Below are 20276 nucleotides of genomic sequence, written 5' to 3'. Positions count from 1 at the left end.
CAAGGACAGTCTGGCTTCCTCTTTATAGTTACAGTGTGTGTTGCATAGCTGCTAGAGAAACATGGTTATATGGATGTTAACATATTTGCATAGAGGTAGATCTAGACTAAAAGACATTTTATATCACAAACTGTCTTAGATCCTTTGACAACAAATGTCTATACAGCATCTCTGATCAGTCCAAAGATTTTCTGTTTTATACTTTACATGTGACTTTAGTCAACTCAAAAGGCAGGTTTTCATGAGCTGCAAAGTCTATCTAGTGCCAGGACTGTGCTCATTTACCAAACATACAAGTTGTTTTCACGGCATCAGTCACTTTCCCAACTAAACTGCATGTTCCCTCCGGGCAGAAATAACGTCATATTTATTTTGAAAACTCCAATTGCTGCACATGAGATATGGACAAAACAATTCTGCATTTGGTTGTAACATTTGCCATCTGTGTATCATAAGCAAAATCCCTTCACTTATCTGAGCCTCAGTTTGTTCATATGTAAAAGACGGAATGTCTTTGGAGGGTTGAATGAGAGAATACATTTAAACAATGCTCTGTATTACCTAAATAAATTCCCCAACAAATATAAAGTATATTAATAATATGTGTATCACCAAGCGCTATACTCATATGATCGCATATAATCTTTTTGCTATTGCTAATTGTACGACTAATCAGTGAAGATCCATCCTCATGTCTCATACAGCAAACTTCTTAGAGCAAGAGTTTCTAAAAGAGAAAAAACGTTGTTTTCCATGATTGGTACAGCGCTGTCATATGTGGTCATGTGATCACGTGATCTTACATGTTTTTGATAAAAACAGCATTATCAATTACTTCCAGAGATTATAATGCTGAGGAAATCTATGTTGTTTACCAACACGATTTTTGTTAGGTTTCAAAGTACACTCCATTTATGGTGTCTGTATTACAATTAGAACAAAAAAGTGCAAAAAATATTTATGTTCACTGCCAAGAATGAAAGAAAGGAGAGAAAATAAATTTTAAAACTATAAAATTAATATATTCAAACTGATCGTTACCTACAAAATAAATTCGTGTTGAGAAAACCATATCACTGTAGTAAAAAAGAATTACAGTCTCTCTGTAGTATTCATTTGGTTTCAATACATTTCATTGGAATACTTCACTTGTTTCTTGGTTTTTGTTGTTAACTTGGAGAATCAAAGCTCTATTCAGAATGAGTGATGTTGTTTTAAAGCGCCCTAAGATCAAGTCAGAGATATGAAATCCAAGACCAGTGAACAACTTAGATCGTGTGAAGCATCTTATTAATAGATCTCACTCTTTTGACCTTGGAAGTCAATGAAACAGGCAGCAGAAATTAAAAGGATGACATCCAGACCTTAGAAGATTAGGCAGCCGGTGGGTTTTATCCCATCAAATACCACCCATTTCCTTCAGGGTTTAAAGGTAACACAACTATATGACTTCCTTTTAACCAACTATAAGCAAGAGACTGGCTATCTTATCTAAGCAGTCAATCACTGGGGCTGTTCCTCTTTCCCCCAGATAAGAATATGCTGAGGGAAATAGGTGAAAGAAAATAATTTTATTTTAGCATACCCTAAGGAGCATTTTAGGAAAGCTCACAGGAATTTCCTTCATCCTCCACAGACTGACACCTGCAAGCCTTATCTACTAGATGATTTTCTCAAGAATTGGTATGTTAGGTGTTTTCCTTGACTAGCCAGTGTTTTGTGTGTTTGTTTTTAGTTATATTTTCCTTATGCAAATAATTTTGAGTTGTCATCATTATTTGTTACTAACTCTTAATCAACGGCATTACAATAAGTGATGATGGCCACAGTGAGCCTGTAGCGTGGTTTAATACCCAGCACTGTAGAGATCAATCTTTTGCATTTTGGAGGCTCCGAGTGAGTTGCAGTGATATGTGATCCCAAGAGAATGTAAACTAAGAAAAAACTTTCCATTCTTGGCCGTGTCATAGAACCCAGCACGAATTTTTTTCTCAGAAAAGGGAGCATTTCTAACACAGCCAGATTCACTGGGTGACATGTCCAGGCTCTTGGAACACTTATTTTCATTTATAGACTAAGTTTATTTCTTTGAAGATTTGAGATACAGAAGTGGCTCTAGAGAGCATCTAAAGATCCTCTTTTTCCTTTGACTTCTGACTGCAACACCCAGGTATCTGGTGCTAAACTATTCAAGGCTAACTGAAACCTTACATAATCTTTTTTATTTTTCCTGAAACATTAGCTTTAAAGGGACATACAGAGCCTATTATTGACCATTTTTCTTGGAAATAAAACATTGTATTTTGATATAAAATGATTGGTTACACTGCAATCAAATGTTCTTTGTATTTTCAATTAAGGATTGATTTCTTTCTGGGACTAAAACTCTTCTCAGGAAAATGAACCATTTATGCATCCACTTACATATCCTTAAAAACATGTACTGAATACTATGCTCTGTGCTAAATTATAGATTTTTTATTTTTTGAGACAGAGTATTGCTTTGTTGCCCAAGGTTGAGTGCAATGGCACAATCTCGGCTCACTGCAACCGTTGCCTCCCAGGTTCAAGCGATTCTCCTGCCTCAGACTCCCAAGAAGCTGAGATTACAGGTGCGCATCACCATGCCCACCTAATTTTTGTATTTTTAGTAGAGATGTGGTTTCACTATGTTGGTCAGGCTGATCTCGAACTCCTGACCTCATGATCTACCCATCTCAGCATCCCAAAGTGCTGGGATTACAGGCTTCAGCCACCACACCCGGATTAAATTATAGATTATCCAGTTCAACTCAGGGTTGGTGCATTTATTGACCCATTTATGAATGGATTGAGATGAGGTCGATGATTAATTAAGTGGGAGATGGCTCTACTCAATCTTTAGAAATACTGAATGCAAAAGTGGGGTGACTATAAATAAGCATCAGAAGACATCAGAGAGGAGAAACACAGATGACTCTTTGATCTCCTACCCTTTTTCTACTCACCTGGTATGTTTTCCATCCTGCCTTATTCTATATTGCTTTAAAGGATGTTTAGTTTTTAAAAGCACCGTAGATACCCACTGAATGTCTGCATACTTCAGCAGTTGCCTCTTAATTAGAATAGTGAATGGCCATAAAATGGTCAATGCAACAATTGCCTATGAAGTTCAGTAGAGCAAAAGCAATCATCATGAAAACAAATTAGGCTTTGCAATTTACCCACAAATGAATAGTGTAGCTTCAGACAGGAGCCTACACTTTAATACCCAGTCAAAGGGGAAGAAAGCACCCTTCCCACGGTGGTGCTGCTTTTCAGCTATGCAGCATTGGCACCCACTTTCAGCTCAGTGTCACTCTCTCAACCCTCTTCTCCATAAAGAAAGGTGGAACCAAATCATTAAAGGAAATACAAGAGAAGTAAACTCAGGGATGAGAAGTCAGCACAGGGAAGAAGTGAGCCAACCAGGTACTCTGGCTTCATTACCACTACAAATGGAAGGGGTGTTAGGTCAACATTTTTCATCTAAGTGTGAAAATAAGCATCATGTTAATAGAACTGTTTTGTGGACATTATTTATTTTACCTGTGTGTTTTTTCATTGGGTCATATCCAATTTGTTTTTAATCCAAAACCTGATTTTTAAAATCTGGATCTAGTCCAAAATAAAAATGGCAACTGAGTATTTTTAATGTTCAGCAGCACAGTTATCAAATAGATAGACCTGAGCAAAAAATGAAAAGAACTTCTCATATGGTGAAAATAAATTAATCTAGAAGTATGCAGCAGTAGCTATAATCACATCAACACTTTTTGTCTCAAAGTAGAATCTACATGACTTGAGAAAAATACAGTGAATGGTAATACTGTCTTGTGTAGTGCCTAACTCCAATTACCACTTCATCCTTCTACGTAAGTGATGTTTTTTTTTCATACCCTTTCAACAAACATAATAATGTTTTCACATACTCCTGATGCTGGAAACAGAACATGACTCTCTTTCAGACTTAAACAGGGGAGTGTATCTGTACATGTGTCTGTTTCTGGGTGTAAGCATCCAGAATGTTCTCTTTTTCTTTAGAGGTAATAAAGAAGTCTGAGAGAGTGTTGGTGAACTACTATTTCATTTTGTAGGAGAAGACATGAAAGTTCAAATAGAATAAGCGACTATTGGTTTTAAAATTTATTCTCACGGGATTTCCCAGAATTTTCTGGTCCTATTTATTACACTATCTGGAATTGTAGAATATCATAATAATTTGTCATATGATTATTAGAAAGTGGTAACTGGCTATTCGTGACAATTTTTGTTACAAACTAATTGAGGAAAATTAGGAAGAAATAAAAATTTACAGGTTGTGGTTGGTTCTAGAAAAACACATATTAAAATAAAGGAAGCACTTATTTGGCACATTTGAATTGGCTCCTCAATATCTTTTTCCAAGTGCCAGTCCTGGCTGCAATTATAGGTAATACAGTTTTCTGAAAAAACAAACTCTCAGACAGCTTTTGACTATTATTCAAATTTTCTTTAACTCAGATTAAGTAGCTATTAGTGTTTATTCTGAAAGGAAAAAAAAGATGGAACTTGAAACCCAGGCTTTGTTAGCAAGTCACTGTTTAGGGTGTTTCAATCTTCATCTGAGTCCAAATTCCACATTTACCTTTCTCTGCTCAATTTCCCCCTTTTTTTGTTTTGTTTTGGGATAATTCCTCTCAAGAAGAGATTTGGGGTGTTTGCGTAACCCATGCACCATCTAGTGGGAACAGATGGAAAATCCATTTAGAAAAATAACCCATGATAGCCTTCCTGAGGCCATTGGCAAAGTATAGTTCTTTGCCTTAGAGACTGTGCTTAATAAGATATGCCATTTCTTTTAACGAAATAAACTATTAGAAATTATTTTCGGTAACCTTTGAACTACTTGTTGGTACTTATCAAATAGATTTTTATGGCAAGAAGAACTGTCCCTTGATTTTATATGTTGGAATTCATTGGGAATAATTCCAATTATGTTTTAAGTCAGGTAGTAATCACTGCTCACTTACACCCTTGTCAGAGCTAGTGTGGTTCAGGGATTGATTAATGCTCAAACTATGGGGGCAAACTAGCTGGGATCGAATTTCTGGCTTGGCTTCCTATTTCCTGAATGACCTCTGGCGAAATCCCCTATCCCTTCTGGCTTTCTGCAAACCTTTCCTGTAAAAATGAGTTAAAATAAAAAGCTGCATGTTAAGCACTTACAAAAGTACTCAACACATATTAACTGTTCAATAAATATTAGAAAGTATTAATGATTATGAAACAAGATTATATGATTATGATTACAGAAAAACATGTCACACTTTTATATCTTCTCAGTTCTCAGTCAAGCCAATGTAAGAAGCTGAAGCTGTTCCACTAATACCATAGGCCTGTAATTAACTATGGCTGGCTGCTCCCCAAATAGATAGAATTTACAGTCCCATGGGAATTTCAAAGGGTCAATATGGGCCACTGGAGCCCACTTATGACCCAACAGCAGTGCATCCTTCAGACAATGTATGTGGAGGGGTGTTAGCAGAATGGAATTTCTGTCCCCAGGGGAGGTGGGCCAAAAAATCTTCTCTTTCAGTCTTTTAATGGATATTGGTCCTTTCTTGAATTTTTCACCAAAGTATTTTTCTGCTTCATGTTCATCTTTCTTTAGCCAGCCCATTGTTCATTAGCTGGACAGCGAACAAGGGAGAATGATGTTAAAATACATTCTAATTTGTTTTGTTATCCTGGTTTCATGAGCAGTCAGAGAGAAGGATATTCATCACTGTTGAAAGCACCATGGGTTAAGCAAGGCTTCTTTAGAAAGAGGGCTACAGTATCTAAGATTTGACTGATGGAAGGATAAAGGAGCAGAATGCAGGTGCTACAAAAAGAATTAAGACACAGGACTGGTGACTCAGTGAAAGGTACGCAGGCAGTTACGGGAAACATGTGAGCACTGACTGCCTGGGCACGAAAGACCTTGGCATCCTCTGTTCTATTTTGTCTCAGCCTAAGGCTGGCCATTAATAAATTGTGTCTAAAATATACTCTCAGTGTCCATGACTACCCTCCACTATAAACTGCATTGGCTCCTTGCCCTTCTGTTTATTAAAAAAAAATTATCGAGCATCTGCTTCATAACCGTCAGTAAGTGGTGTCTTCATACATAGACAGTAGTGAACTTCTAGTAATAAATCAGGGACCAACTTCCTTCTGTTCACTTTCATAGTTAAAGTATAATCTGTGCATTTAAACAACCTCTCAAGAAATATTTTTCGAACACCTACTATGCACTAAATACATCTGTGAGGAACCCATTGGGAATCAGTGACCCAGATGGACAAAGTGCCAGCTCTCACAAAACTTAGATTTTAGTGGAGGGAAATACATAAACATGTAAAACAAACAAGGAAAGGACTAGATAAAGTGATCGTACTTTGAGTTGGATGGTCAAGAACTAACTCTCTCTGAGAAATGTAAATTTACTCTCAGATCTGAACAGTAAGTAGAGCCAGTCATATAAACAGTCTTCCAGCAGAAGGAACAGCTAGTGCAAGAGAAGGAAACAAATTTGACATGCATAAGAAACAGCATTCTCTAGCTGAACATGTTCTTTATTTCACCTCCTGGATTTTCTACCTGTTCTCCCTAAGAAGGGATGATTTGCAGCTAGCAGTCTCTGGCAAGCTGGATAATTTCCTGCCCTATTCTGAAAATGCCATCAAAAAAGAGTCCAAGTAAGACCTCTCTCAATATTGCTCTATATCCAGAAAAAAAGCCTAGAGAAAGCATATCATTCTTTAACTAGGTGTTGGGAGATTGTTAAGGTTTCATTTGAGCTGAACACTTTATATGCATGATCTCATTTAGGCTTCAAATTACTCTTTTGATAAGGGAAAATATTATCTCACTATTATGGATAATTACAGCACACAGTAAGTGGTGAAGATGAAATTCAAACTCAGGTTTCTCTGAAGCTTCCTTAAAGGATACAGAAGTAGAGGAGCCGTGGGTGGCATCACTCTACTCAGAAGCATCCTCCTACCTCTGCATACCATGCAGGTGACTAAGAGGTCAATGGAATCTCCAGTTATGTCTCTATGACCAGAATACATGCACATACACTCACACTCACACGTGTACCCAGAGACGTATACACACATACACACATTCACTTACATACACTGAAAACCCCAGCTGTCTAAACCCTTCTCATTTCTGATGGGTGATATCCTTATATAATGGTGAGGAACAGCAGCATTGCTCTACAAGGAGCACTATGTTGTCTAGAAAATTGGAGCCTCGGAAGTTTAGGAAAATGTACCGAAGGAAAAAAAGAAATCGTTAGGTTGTGCAAAATAGGAAACAGAAATTATCAATTAGGTCTTTTGTTTAATGGAATGCCGCAATTTTATTTTTTTTAAAAAATCAAGTCTGATTCATCAAGAAGTTGGTAATCTAAATGGAGAAAACATAATATAAGGAACTACTTTAGCAGTGGTAAGAAATTATCTGAGAATGGAGATTTACATGTTGGAAGAGGAAAATTTAAAAAAAAATCCAGAGTATTAATAAAGGCAATAAACAATGACCACTAATAGAGATCTTTATTATTATATCAACACACAGTGGTACATTTAACTGAATTTTGCTGAGAGTTTTAAAACCAGTCTGCCATTTGGAAAGCAGCCAGATGTGAAATATCAAGTATATTGTGGATACAAGAGTAGTTCTTCAAGTAAGCAGAGCATTCAGATGTGCTAGAAGATAAAAATAAGAGAAATTTAAAAGGAAAAAAATCATAGAATGGAACAGGGTATGTTCTATTATCTGTTAGATACAAACCAAGAGACATTTTAAAATTACCATAACCACAATGTTCCCTTTGATGTGGGCCCCTTAAGAGAGTTACAGAGAGCTATGAGGCTGTACTGTATCATTAAATATCTCCAGATTAAAGCCTGTCAGAAACAATACACACTGATTCACTGCAGGGTTTAAACATACCTGTGTAATCAAGCAGGGAACCCATGGATCACTGGTATAGAGCATCAACCGCAGTCTCATCAAAGGAGAGATTGTGATGGGTCATGGCTTTGGCATTTTTATAATTGCTCTTTTTGAACCGAAACTTACTAAAATAACAAACCTTCTTTCACAGATAGAAAAGAAAATATTTTCTTGTATTAAGCTAAACAATTAAGTTAGCTCTGGAAGGTTTCACTTTGCCTAAATCAGAAATGCTTGATAATATTTTAAGCCATTTTTAACATTCACAATAATTTGACTTATGTACTATTTATCAGACATACATTACATGGACATATATACAGAAACCATGTAAAACCATGTCAATGATATACTATTCAAATACACATACATATATAGTTATGCGTATATATCCTCAGAGAGATGCTGGAAATTAAATTAAGGAACAACAGTTTTTTATTTTTTAAAAAGGAACACAGCAAGTAATTAAGCTCTTGGAAAATAAAAAATATTATAACAGAAAAATATTTCATCAAAAAGGCTCAAAGTTAAAGAAACGTGATGCAGAAGTCAAATACCTAGTAAGTGAATTTTCAGAGGGAAGAAGAAGGACAGCTGAAAAGGCCCACTGAGTCTCCACGATAATGAACAACAACAATAAAATGATTTACACAGAGACCATCATCATGAAATTTCAGAATATAGGAATAAAGAAAAGATTCCAAAATTTTGAGAGAGAACAAAAAGATCATTTATTAGGATCGGGCATAAGAAAAATATCACAGTCTCAAGGCAACTCTAGAAACTAAAAAACAAACAGAGCTACATCATCAAGTTCTTTATGAAAAGGGTTTTCAAAATTCCATACCCAGCCAAGCTATTAATCAAGAGAAATAGTAGAATAAATACCTTTCGTGAACTTCTTTACAGGTAGGAAAGTCATAGGACATATTTTATATCAGTGAAACCATAATAATGTAAGAGAACATTTGCCAGAGGCTTCTGAGAAGCATGTTACTCTCCTTCTCTCTTCTGAACTTGAATGAAAATGTGGGTCTCCACAGAAATAGGCATCTTAATGATGGTCTCAGAGCCATGCTAGGTGCTGAGAATGGTGGAATGAAAAGAAGAAAAAGTAAACCCAAGTTGAAGAGATAAATGCATTCCTAATTGATGCAGTGGCACTTTAGGTTCCTTTCATGTTTGTTATTGAAGGAATAATTTTTTCACATCTACCAAAAATGTTAAGATGCAAAAATCTGTTTATAAAAGTTTAAAAGAAAGTTGTGTAAATTTACTCATGAAGCACCTCCTTTAAACAAATAATGCCACCTTTGCCCCGGAGATGTTAAATATGTTAATAGTTTCTCCATGATATAACTTATCTTCACTAAAATGGAGAAAGCAAGACAGAAAACAACGCCAGAGAGAGAGTATATTGTATATGCATTAAGTGAATTCTTGGTTGAGATGAGATATGTTTGAACTATTGTTTTTTTCCCAGTTGTGTGTACTGCTTCCTGTACTCATAAAAATGTTTACTGGTTGCATTAGGCCATTCTTACACAATACCTGAGCCTGAGTAATGAATAAGGAAAAAATGTTTAATAAGCTCATGGCTCTGCAGGCTGTAGAGAAAGCATGCTGCTGGCATCTGCTTCTGGTGAGGACCTCAGGGAACTTACAATTATGGCAGAAGGTGAAGGGGAGTCAGCGCATCATGGTGAAAGGGAGCAAGAGAGACAAGGGGATGGTGCCACACACCTTTAAACAACCAGATCTCCACAAGAACTCACTATTGCAAGGACAACACCAAGGAGATGGTGCTAAACCATTCATGAGAAATCTGCTCCCCTGACCAAAACATGTCCCACCAGGTCCCACCTCCAACATTGAGTATTACATTTCAACATGAGATTCAAGTGGGACAATCAGGATTATGTACTCAAGATTGATAGCTTGGATCTAAAAAGGGATTTGGAGGCCAACATGGTTAACATCTACATTTTAAAATGTGAAATATTAGACCTCAATGTAGGTCACTAACAAACTCGTGATCACAGTAGCAATTAAGGGTTGGCTGTGGGGTCTTGACAGACAAGAGACTGAACTCTAATCTAATTGGTCAGGTTTCCATTTAAAATGCAGTTCAATCCTGAAAGTGATCTCTGTATTCTTAATGTGGGGGGAGGGGAATACCCAAAATCAATGATCAAATATCTCCTTTTCTTATTTATATACCTTTCCTGACTACCAGTCCAGATTTCTCTCCTGTACCATGCTTGAATAATCTTGTTTTTTACCTTCTCTTTTGTTACTTGTACAGTATAAAAGGATAATCATGTATAATAATATGTTTGCATAAAAATTTCCGTAACCAGTAGAAATATCTTCTACAAATAATAATAATAATAAAAGACAATTAAATTGGATTAGCCTGTTCACCTCCTCTATACCTATGTATCTGCCTATGGAGTAGCCTTGGTCTCAAAATAGCTTCCCCACATTCTGTCACCATGTCTAAAATGTCACCACTCATCTTTTTGGATCTTAAAATATTTTTCTGGTTTCCTAAATCTGATAGCACGAAACCTCCTGGGGATGAATTATTTTGACATAGACATTGAGAGTCCATTGACAGAGTTGAGAAAAAATTATGAAAATCAGCTCTTTCAAAGCTTTTAAATGTTTATTATCAAATGTGGAATTAAGATAGCTGCATAAACCACACTTAACACTTTTGCTTACCTTTAGAGTTAATACCCTTAAAAACTCTGATATAGAGCAAGATTTTAGTTTTGAAGCCTACTAAAATAAAATTATTAGATAATTGTCATGAACAGAAAGATATTCTTCTTTCGTGCCTGCTTTTTGAAGGGATGAATTATTTAAGAAATGCTTTCTATGTTGCCTTGACCCTAAAAGTACTTTATTTTTACTTTGTTATCATTATTTCTTGGAAGGCCAGCAAAGCACTTGCTCTGGAAGAGCGTGTTGTCTCTGTGACCAATATAGAATTTTGCTGGTTCTAGAACTGCCTTGGGATATTGGTGGTGGGGCATGGGGTTCATTACGCTTTTGAAATTTTAGAGTGAGCTGGCCGGTTATCAGTGCTATGAAAGACGATCCATCCAGCTGACTGCTTAGCTTGGAGATAGTTTCCATTGGCAGACAACATAAAGAGGATACTTGCTATAACCATGAAATATATATTTAGAATGAATAGCAAGCATAACTTTATATCCCTGAATGGACAAAAAAATGATCTATTTACTCTTAGATCATCAAACCAACAGTCTTAGGGGTCTCAATAAAAAAACAAAAAAACAAAAAACAAAAAACAAAAAAAACAAGAAAAAAAAAGCATTTGATCAAATCCCTGGTGATCAGAATCATAGAATGTGTCAGTTAAATCCTCTCCTGCTCTATCCCCTCCTCCTACTCTCAGATAATCCTCCTGTGTCCCTCCTCCCTGGAGCTGCAGTAACGTTGCCTTAGATAACTGCCTTAAACCAAGATAGTGCTCCTTCCCTTGACAGAACCTGGGATGACATCCTCATTTCAGAAAATGATTTGATACTCCTGAAGGTGCTCCCTGCTACAAGGATCTAAACTCAGGGTAAGGCAGCCCCTGCGTCCACTTTATCTAAATTCTCCCTCCTGCAGTAGAGCCGAGATGAGCCACTGTACCCATCACTTGGAGACCCACTTCCTAATCCTTGTACTCAATGCATTCTGGAAGGTTATTAATGGATTTCTTGGTGGTTTGCTTTGTCCTCATCCCAGAAAAGAGTTCTCAAACAAACAAAACAAAGGTAAGAAAAACCTCAAAATATATTAAAAATACATTAGGGACCTAGGTAGTTGCATAATCTCACAACACTTTAAATTAATATCTGTGCTGCATCCTTGCCTGACCTCAAGGAGTTAAGCAGGATTAGAGTAGAGACAGACAGAGAGATCAGACATGCTCTAGGACAAAAATAAGCAAAAGAAACAGGCTATGCTTTCAGGCATGGATTAATTTAATTTTATGGGAGGGCAGAAGGGATTGTTTAGGGGCTTACATCCACAGATGCATCTCAAATACTGAGGAAGTTTGACTTTGTTTTTCTGACAGATATGTAGAGGTGAGCAAAAAGAATGACTCATTATCCCCTCCGAAAAGGAAAGACTATAAAGATGTATTTTAATTATTTAAATGTTATTTCCATATAATACTCTTTGCACAGACTATACTTTTTAGCTCCTTGTTAGGATGAGGCTGATATTCAATGTAATTCCGGTTCAGAATCACAATAATTCCTTAGAATAAATATGGAAGCATTTAACCTGTCAATGTTTATTTGGGGCATCACTAATAAAAAACATTTTGAGGAGCTCAATTTCACACTTTGCACATGGAATGCAAGAATGTCTGACTTACTGAGTCATTGAAATGAGAATTAGCTTATACACAGAGCAAGCTCCAGCACATGTGAGGGGCTTCCTGCCTAACATAGTTCAAATGGGAAAGATCTCTCCTGGGTACATGTGGCTTTTCTTGCCAAGCTTGAGCGGGGAGAGTACTGGGCAGGAAGCCCAGCAGCCTCAATTCCTGTCCTGGCTGTGTCACTAACCATCCTGCGGCCTTTATCACATCAAAGGACTCTGTTTCCTAAAGTGCAGGGAAAGGGAGAAAGTGAGAAGCCAGAAGATCTCATATGGTTAAAGAGCTTTGAAATGCAAACGTTTTAAAAACAAGTGGTATTACCTATGACCCCAAACACCTTTTAAGAAGATTCACTACCTGTGAGGCAATTTCACATCTTTAAACAAGGTCCTAAACACACATAAAAGGATGGTTGGGAAACTCTTCTCTCTTCCAGGCTAAATTAGAGATGCCTATTAACCAACTCAGAGAAGTAGCACAAAGAGAAGAAAAGTGAATGAAAAATCACCAGTACTTTCTAATTTAGCTGCAGGGGCCATGTCTAATGCTCCAATTTAAATAACATATGTTTTCCCACAATATCTTCAGTCACTAGATACTTCACTCATGCTAAGTAATACTGGATGTTTCACTCATGCTAAGTAATACTTCCACGGAGAAATGAAGGACAGGTTGGTGAACCGTGCCTCTCTGAGACACCAAAAAGCCTGGCATTTCACAGCACTGCAGCTTTATGATAACACTAGAAACAGCTCAAACCATGTGGTCTTCTTTAAGTCACTTTACCCCTCTGCCCTACAGCTTCACCAGCTTCAATGAAGAGTGATACCTCTGTTCTCAAATGTGACTCTATGAGTTAATGGAGCAGGCAAATGACTGCTCTGCTTCAAGGAAGGCAGAACTGGCTCCTTATTCCATCAGGTTTTGTTTTTCACAGCTTTATTGAATTATAATGTATATAAAACTAACTTCTCAGATTTCTTTTCTGTTTTGTTTTCATTTGTTTGTTTGAGATAGCCTCTTTCTGTCACCCAGGCTAGAGTGCAATGGCATGATCATGGTTCACTGCAGCCTGGACCTCCTGGCTCAGGTGATCCTCCTGCGTCCGTGTCCTAAGTAGCTGCAACTACAGGCACCTGCCACCAAGTCCAGCTAATTTTTAAATTATGCATAGTGACTGGTCTCCCTATGTTGTCCAGGGTGGTCTTGAAGGTCTGGGCTCAAGTGATCTGTCCACCTGGGCCTCCTAAAGTGGCAGGATTACAGGCATGAGCCACCATGCCTGACCAAACGTCACAAATTTCAAGTGTACACTTTGATATTTTTGACATATGCATACAACCATGAAACCGTCACCACAATTAGAATACTGATCATATCCATCATCCCCCACCAAATCTCCTTGTGCCCCTTGGTAATCCCTCCCTTCTACCCCTTCCCACCCCCTCTCATCTCCAAGAAACCACTGATCTGCAATCTGTGACTATATTTTGTATATAGCTTGTATTTTCTGAAGTTTTATATACATTACATTATATACTATATTATATATTCAACATCATTATTTTGATTCGTACAACCATAGCTAATTCCTTTTTATTTTTCCATCAAGTTTTCCCATCCAACCTCCTAAAACTTTTAATTCCCACCTGAGACATACCTCTGAATTCAATGATCTTTAACTTGCCGCCTGTGAAAATGTAAATCTGTACCCAAAATGTGCCAGCTGACACCTCTGTTAGGGGTTAGGTGGCAGCTAGCTGTGAATGGATGCAAATAGAAGTCAGGCCCCCAGGAAGGGAGAGAAAACATTGACTGGGGCAGCAAGAGGGAGAAAAGAGACACTTGTAATTTCTGCTGCTTTAGTGTTGCCTACCGTCATCCTATTTCACGGGGATACTCTAATTAGTTTGCCTGTTTTTAAAAGGTGAGCGATTGTCTTTCATTCTTTGCTGGTTCACGGCTCGCCAGTCCCATCCCAGTCCTGGGGTTGCTGTTTTCCCTCACATCTTCCCACTGTCTTTGAATATAAAGATGCCCACCCTCTGTTGCGGGGGCTTAAATATGCTCTGGACTGCTGGGACTACATATGTGGGGTGTCCACAAGTCTCTCAGGATCATCAGGAATCATCAAAGTCTTTTGCAGTGAAGAGACTCATGTGCTTTCCCCAAAGCAAGAAGATGTGCTTCTCTGAAGGGTTTTTCAGCCTTGCTCAGACCCCAAACGTCCTCAGCAGTCTCCTTGTGGCACCCTACCCTTCCCACAGTGTCTAGCCAGGTCCCATCCTCTCATCTCTTACCCCTCCGAACTCCTCTCGGAGAAGTTCCTACCTCCTGTCCTCTGCCCCATAGCCCCTAATTCTTCTTTGATAGCCTGCTTCTAAGAAGGCAGGAGGGCAGTGTGGGTGGAGTAATCTGGTTCTTCAGTTTCTTTCCAAATCTAGTATTGATTCCTAACAGCTGGGGCTTGCTTACCTCAGGTCTTTCACCCTGCTGATTATCAAGAATGTGACTTCGGTAATTAAAAAGAAAAAAGAAGAGGAGGAGGAGAGAGATAGGCAAATTCTGTCTTGATCTTTTGTTCCCAGTAAAACAATCTTCTTGAGTTAATGTGGGAAAAAGGCTGTGCATAAATAAGTGGGGAAAAGTAACACATAACATTAATATTTCAAGATTTTATCTTGCTATTAATATACATATTTAAATAATTTATATGCATTTGCAATTTCCTGATATTAATGGGTTCAGAGACTTTTTAAATGAAATTTAGTAAAATATTTACAAGTCCTAGAGATATCTACAATGTAACAATAAGAATTAATCATCAAAATACATCTTTCAACCTTAGGTTATTTGGCTGTGGTTAAACTAAAAGGTTCCTTTGCAGCACTTTAGAAAGACAAAACCTGAAATTAAGAAAAACAAAAAAAAGATTATCATCCACAACCACTTACCAAATGGTAACTGTGCTATTTTGAGTGAAGGTGGCGTTGTGGACTGAACCTGCACAAGGCCCTGCGGACCACTTCAATATCATCACTTCCCTTTCATGGGATCCTTTCTGATTCCTCAACAATGCAGTGAATTTGGCAGAGAAAAGAAAAGAGCCATTAAGTGGAGGGAAAAAAAGCCTGCTATTAAAGAAAAACAGTGAGGCTTTTAACCAAAGTTGCTCAAGGTTTTCAGAAGGGAATGCAGTTTCCCACATGCCACTGACTAGTTAAGAGGCCTCTCCACCGAGACCACATGGTAGTGATCTGTGCACCCTGGAAACTCATCAAGAAAACTATTGCAGTGGATGCAATCCAAGGGCTGGGTGGAATGGCCAATTCCATCTACAAATGTGCCCTCACATGCAAATTTGAGAATTTCAAAGGCCATTCATTCATCAGGTCTTCTCTCTATGACCAGCTTAACCAGAAGCCAATAAGAAAATGGATATCCCTCCCTGTTTCAGAGGTAGCCTTAACACAATACTCCTTTACAGCCAAGAATTCCTTTATTTTTATTTGATGTGCATGGGCTTGCCTGGCCTTTCAGGGTCCAAGAAGAAATGTATAGTTTCAGAACCATAACTAATACTCATGTTATATATTTTTAATGAAATAATTAAATGTCCATGTAACAAGTCTACTATACTTGGCAGGTATCACATCCTCTATTATTTCCTATTTAAAAAAGCATATGGTTCTCCTTGCAATTTCGAAGATACTGTCGAAAAATGAATAGTTGTGGATGATTGCATTTAAATGACATCCTAGAAAAAGGCTTTACATAAAGCACTTAACCCCCTGGTTGCCAGGGGTTAAGTATAAGAAAGGGGATGACCATAAACGGCAGTAGGTTGGAATTTGGGAAGTGATGGAGCTGTTTTATATCTTCAGAGTCATAGGACTCTATGCATTTGTCAGAACTCATAGAACTACACACCCAAAAAAAGCAAAGTTTACTGTATGTGAATTTTTTTAAGTGCACTAAGTCATAATAAGTTGGTATCTATAAGGGATTGAATTTGGAAAAAATAATTGAAATGACAGGAATTAAACTCCTGTTTTTCCCATGATGTCTGTGGAAATCCTTTATGTATTATTTTTAAATAATTCTCGATTGCCTTCTTAACAATGAATAATATGTTTATTACGGCATATACAAATAGCAAAATAAGTGAAACTACAGCATTATCCAGTGTTCAGAGCCCCTTAAACATTATTCCTAACCCACACCAAGTCTTTTCTACCATCTCTTACTATGCCCTTCTCAGGTGAAAATGTTTTAACTAAAAGGATATAATTTATTTCAACAATAAACACTTGATGTTAACCAAAAAGTTCCATCCTATCAGAAAGGACTATAAAGACTAGAGACGAATTAATCATGATTGCATGTCAGATCCACCATCTTTTGAGTTCTTCCCCTCCCCTCCCCTCCTCTCCCCTCCCCTTCCCTCCCCTCCTCTCCCCTCTCCTCTCCTCTCCTTGCCTTTTCTTTTGAGACAGAGTCTCAACTCTGTCATTCAGACTGGAGTGCAGTGGCACAATCTCAGCTCATTGTAACCTCTGCCTCCTGGATTCAAGAGATTCTCCTGCCTCGGCTTCTCAAGTAGCTGGAATTATAGGCACAGGCTACCACACCCGGCTAATTTTTGTATTTTTAGTAGAGACAGGGTTTCATCATGTTGGCCTGGCTGGTCTTGAACTCTTGACCTCAGGTAATCCACACACCTCGGCCTCCCAAAGTGCTGGGATTACAGGTGTGAGCCACTGGCCCCAGACTTTTGAATTCTTATTAATATCTATGTCTCCAGAAGCTCTTCAGCCAGCTCATGTGTTAGTAGCCAAAGAGCTTTACCCGTGGGTAGAAACTGCAAATGTGTTAATTAGGTGATTTGCTTCCATGCTTTGTGAACAGTGCTCATTTTTCCTTCCTCTTGCCTCTGATTTATCCTGCCCGATTCTCTTCCCGCAAGAGTCTCTTTTATCCTTTAAACTCAAATAAGATAATCATGGTCCATTCATTTCCTTCTGGTTACTTTGTGTGTGTGAGCATGTGTATATTTAATCAAAAAACGAGGAATGAAGTAGCCTGCAATACTTTTCTTTTTTTCTGGCAGAAGTAGTAGTATTTTAAAACATAAATAAAGCTTCTTTTAAGTTTCCAGTTGGTTTGTGGAGACAAGCAACATTAACTAAGATCAATTTATGGTGTTATTTCTCAACCAATTAAAAAGAGCATTTGCTAGTTCTAAGACATATTCCTATAGGAATATTCCTTACAGTTCTTCAGTTTAGTCAATAGAAACAAAACACTTAAAAGTCCTTAAGCTATTCTTCTTCCTAGTCTTGATTCATTTGGCAGCCCATTAAAAAAATAATGTCATGATGAGATTTATAACAGTGGAAATATATCAGTAGTTTTTATGGTCTCTAAACTGTGATTTTTCCCTTGCACTCCTCCTGAAAACTGTTTAAACTCTTTGTGAATACTTAGAAAGTTTGTTCTTACATGGGTAAATGACTTCATAAGAGAGAAAACAGTTTGGTTGAAAAGGGTAATTTTGGTTTGGGTTAATAACAAAAGAAACTTAAACTTACAGAAAATTCAGGTCATTGATGATCTGAAGTAGCACTAAAACATACTAGAGACTAATTTGTGTTCCGCAAATCTGTATTCTTTCCAACAACTTCAGGGCTGGGATTGTATTTCTCCCTGGCCTCACAATGCGTCACTGTAGCCTTGACTACAACAGAGCCATTGATTCAGAATACAAGGAGGGAGTAGGGACTATCCCTGAACAAGAGATGCCCTGCGACTCTCCTGGACCTGAGCAAATTCAAACTTTACCAAATATTCTATGCTATTTTACACTCAATGTGACAGTTTCTTATAGTAAATTATTCAAGATTCATCAATTGAAAGTACAGATTGTTCACCAAAAATATCAACTTGTAAAACCAAACCTTCAATGAGTTCAGGATATGCTTTTTTATGTTGGATGATGTGATGACACATTAAAAAAATACTTCAATATATATTTAGAAACTAAATAGTGAGGAAGAGATTAAAAAAGACACAGAAAATCAGAAACTAGGCATAATTTCCCACCATGTTTCTGAATTTCATCTATTGGTTTTGCACTAAATTCTTTCATATTTTTGGATTGCTAGGATATGGAATTGAAAATCATTAAATACCATAGTTTATTCTGAAATAAATATTAATAATCTTTTCAAGAATGTTATTACATCAAAAATAATTTCTGATGTGTACAGATATGCTAAGATAAATTTATATTGGTGTCTGCTCACTGTAATATTCTGCATCTTTTTATCACACATCAATAGCCAGAAGTTGAGCTTGATGTCTTCATGTTATTTTATAAACCACTGTGATTATTATCTTTTATCATTACTAAATCTCCATTTTAGTATAATCCAGATTTTCTTCCCTTCAAAGGGAAAAATGTTATACACAGAGCAGAAATCATTATATTATTAGGTAGAGCCTTAATTGTCTGGTTTCAGAAAAACAGACCAAGATGAATGCGGAACTCAGTGAGAGACTGGCTTACACCTTCAACGTCTCCTCACCACCCCAGACAGTCTCCTTGTGCATGGCATTCAAGTGCACCAACAGTCTGCAGCTTGCTCCTTCAGCACATTCACTCCCACCAAATGCTTTTAAATAGAAAACACCCCAGACTGCTTATGATTTTTAATCCCACATTCACTCACAAAAAATAATTATGATGTCCTTAATATGTGTCAGACACTTTTTCAATATTGGAAATACATCAGTGAACAAAACAGAAAAAAAAATGTCTGCTACTGTGAACCTTACATTTTAATGGAGAGAGAGAGAAAAAGAGAGAACAAGTAAATAAATGATTACAACATTCTTTTCAATCAGCACTTCTCTCTTACAGCTACCTTTAAAAGACAATTATCCTTCCAAATTCATAACTTTTAGGTTTATATAAAGTGAATACATTACAGATTTTATTTATTTAACTCAATGAGGATACCAGCTAGGTATCATTGCCATTTGAAAAGAGAATCCAAATAACACTCATTTATAAATCAGGAATATTTAAATGAATGTGAAAATAGAGGTAAACCTGATTTTTCCAAAAGAGGTGAGAGGTAGGGAAGTCAATTGAACCTTTACCAGAAAATTGAATTTGCATATCTATAGAAAAGAATTTCTTTGCATTTTAGTGGGTTGAATGATAGGCCCGAAAAAAAACAGATGTCCATATATTAATTCCTAGACCCTGTGAATGTTAACTCATTTGGAAATTTTCTTTGAAGCTGTAATTAGGTTGAGGATTTTAAGTTGAAGAGATCATCCTCTATTACCAAGCTCAGGTCTAAATCCAATGACAAGTATTTTTATAAGACACCCACAGTGGACACTTAGCAGCAGCCATGGGGAAGGCAATGTGGTCACAGAAGCAGATGTTGGAGAGATGCAGCCACAAAACAAAGAACACCTGGAGCCTCCAGAAGCTGGAAGGGGAAAGAAATGGATGCTCCCTTGGAGGCTTCAGAAGAAGCGAAACCCTGATGACACCTTGATTTCAAACTTCTGGCTCCAGAACTATAAGAGAATAAATTTCTATCATTTTATGCCACAAAGTTACAGAAGCCTGTGGAAACTAACACACACTGCTATCAGTTACCCACAACTTACAGAACTATAAAATAGCTCTCATAGAATCAGGTAGCCAAAAGGGGTGATCTGTAGACAATGTGTAGTTTCCACTGATGAACCATTTCCTCCTACATACTTTAACAGCCATTCCCAGACCTTCTCTGCCTGTCAGAACTCTATGTATCCTTTAAAGCTAACTTCA

General features: G+C 37.3%; 1 long non-coding RNA gene across 2 annotated transcripts; it reads right to left on the bottom strand.

Moving 5' to 3' along the window:
- Positions 1-7608: 7608 nt before the first annotated feature.
- Positions 7609-15620, bottom strand: LOC118148439 (uncharacterized). Of its 2 annotated transcripts, XR_004735248.2 has the most exons (4): positions 15379-15620; positions 14900-15047; positions 8902-9097; positions 7609-7763 (listed from the first exon to the last, which is right to left on the bottom strand). It is a non-coding gene; the product is annotated as an uncharacterized LOC118148439 (long non-coding RNA). The 2 variants fall into 2 exon arrangements; XR_004735249.3 differs by lacking the exon at positions 14900-15047.
- Positions 15621-20276: the final 4656 nt, after the last annotated feature.

The sequence above is a fragment of the Callithrix jacchus genome, chromosome 16 (genome assembly GCF_049354715.1).
Source record: "Callithrix jacchus isolate 240 chromosome 16, calJac240_pri, whole genome shotgun sequence".
NCBI classification, from domain to species: Eukaryota; Metazoa; Chordata; class Mammalia; order Primates; family Cebidae; genus Callithrix; species Callithrix jacchus.
This window is presented reverse-complemented; position numbering and strand designations above follow the sequence as displayed.